This window comes from Penaeus monodon, chromosome 38, assembly GCF_015228065.2.
Source record: "Penaeus monodon isolate SGIC_2016 chromosome 38, NSTDA_Pmon_1, whole genome shotgun sequence".
In the NCBI taxonomy this organism is placed as follows: Eukaryota; Metazoa; Arthropoda; class Malacostraca; order Decapoda; family Penaeidae; genus Penaeus; species Penaeus monodon.
The window spans coordinates 22,982,189-22,984,688 of NC_051423.1; positions in this window are offsets into that span (position 1 = coordinate 22,982,189).

The window sequence follows — 2,500 nt, forward strand, 5'->3', positions numbered from 1 at the left end:
TTATCTATTATTAATTAGCTAATGTATTTGTTAATCTATTTATTATTACTTATCATAATCACTCGGCCAGTTCATTAACTAATAATTTCATTAATTAATTCCTCCTCTCTCCTCTCTCCTTTCTCCTCTCTCCCTATTCCGTCTCTCCTCCCTCCTTCCTCCTCTCTCCTTCCTCCTCTCTCCTATCTCCTCTCTCCTTCCTTCTCTCTCCTTCCTCCTCTCTCCTCTCTCCCTATCCCGTCTCTCCTCTCTCCTTCCTCCTCTCTCCTCTCTCTCTCTCCTTCCTTCTCTCTCCTCCCTCCTTCCCCCTCTCTCCTTCCTTCTCTCTCCTCCCTCCTTCCCCCTCTCTCCTCTCTCCTATCTCCTCTCTCCAAGTAGTATCAATTTCCCATAAATTTTTCAAAGCCTCGCTTGACCTCAATTTGACCTAAGTTCCTTCTGCCCCCCGCCCCCTACCCCTCCTACTCCCCTACCCCCCCTGTCCGCAATCACCCTGTCGCCTCAGCATGACCTCGTCTCAGCTGGATCTCCAACTTTGACCTGTCTTGCCCGGTTGTTGGGGAACTTTATATGTGTGTATATATATATATATATATATATATATATATATATATATATATATATATATATATATATGAAGAGAGAGAGAGAGAGAGAGAGAGAGAGAGAGAGAGAGAGAGAGAGAGAGAGAGAGAGAGAGAGAGAGAGAGAGAGAAGGAGGAGAGAGAGAGAGAGAGGGAGGGAGAGAGAGAGGGGAGAGAGAGAGAGAGAGAGAGAGAGAGAGAGAGAGAGAGAGAGAGAGAGAGAGAGAGAGAGAGAGAGAGAGAGAAGAGAGAAGAAAGAGAAGAGAAAGAAAGAGAAAGAGAAAGAAAGAGAAAGAGAGAGAAACCGCCCAACCGCCCTTCCGCCCTACCGCCCTTCCGCCCTTCCGCCCTTCCGGTTCGGCCAAGGGCATAACCAAGAAGCGAAGTAATCTCCCTCTCCCCGGCCCGCCTCCCGATTCCCCCTTCACATCTCCAAATCTCGAACACAGGAAGATGAATCAGAATGGAGATTTGGAGATGATCCTGTTTGCTGGATTGGAATCAATGTGGGATTTTTTTTATGTGTGTGTAAAGAATATGTTATTTGTCATAGATTATTATCTGATGTTTTGTTTATAAAGAGATGGTTCTCTCTGTCTCTGTCTCTCTGCGTCTCTTTATCTCTTTATCTCTCTCTCTTACTCTCCATATATATATATATATATATATATATATATATATATATATATATATATATATATATATATATATATATATATATATATATATAAATTCTGTTTATCTAACTAGCTAACTATCTATCTACCTGTTCCTCTCTCTGCCTGTCTGCTATATGTCTACCTGTCAATCAATTAATATATATATATATATATATATATATATATATATATATATATATATATATATATGTATATATATAATCTATTCATCTGATATATTAAAATCCCTCCCCCGACGCAAAACAGATCCCGAACTACAATCCATTAAAATGATCAACATGATCATATCTCCAAACTCATGATATTAAAATCATCATAAAAAAAAAGCCAACACATTTCCCCCCAGCAATTGAGGCATATCTTATCCACATTTATTAACAGAATCATATCATGGGAATTAATGATAGCAACACGGAGGAATGATTCCCGTTTATATCAATCTCCCGAACTGAATGATAAAATAAAACCGGGATTGTAAATTTTATTTCGTGGCCTTCCTCTGGCGGGTGTGGATGGCCTGCGTGCTGCAGTGTGTTTATTGTATTGTATTTTATTTGGTGATTTATTCATGAATGGGAGATCCTAGTTATGTGAATAAAATTGGGTGTGGTTTTTTTTTTTTTTTTTTTTTATGTGTCTCTGTCTGCTCTTTCCTCCTTTCTTCCTATTCTACTCCTATTCTCTCTCTCTCTCTCTCTCTCTCTCTCTCTCCTCTCTCTCTCTCTCTCTCTCTCTTTCCTCTCTCTCTCTTCCTCTCTCTCTCTTCCTCTTCCTCTCTTTCTCTTCCTCTTCCTCTCTTCCTCTTCCTCTCTTTCTCTTCCTCTCTTTCTCTTCCTCTCTTCTCTTCCTCTCTTTCTCTTTCTCTTCCTCTCTTTCTCTTTCTCTCTCTCTCCTTCTCTTCCTCTCTTTCTCTTTCTCTCTTCCTCTCTTTCACTTTTTCTCTTCCACTCTTCTCCTTTCTTTCCCCCCTCTCTTTCCCCCATCTCCTTCCCCCCCTCTCCACCCCCCCAATTTCCCCTCACATTCCCCACCTCTCATCTCTCCCTCCGTCTTTATCACCCTCTCTCTCTTTCTCTCTCCTACTTCTCCCTCTCCATGTCCCTCTGAAACGGTCAGCACTACACATCGACTCTTCCTTTCTGTATTTCATGGCTGATTACCTCCAGCTCGACCGCGAGGAGCTTGAGGAGAGCTTATAAAAGATTCAGTTTGTGATCAAAATGGCGTCCTTATTTT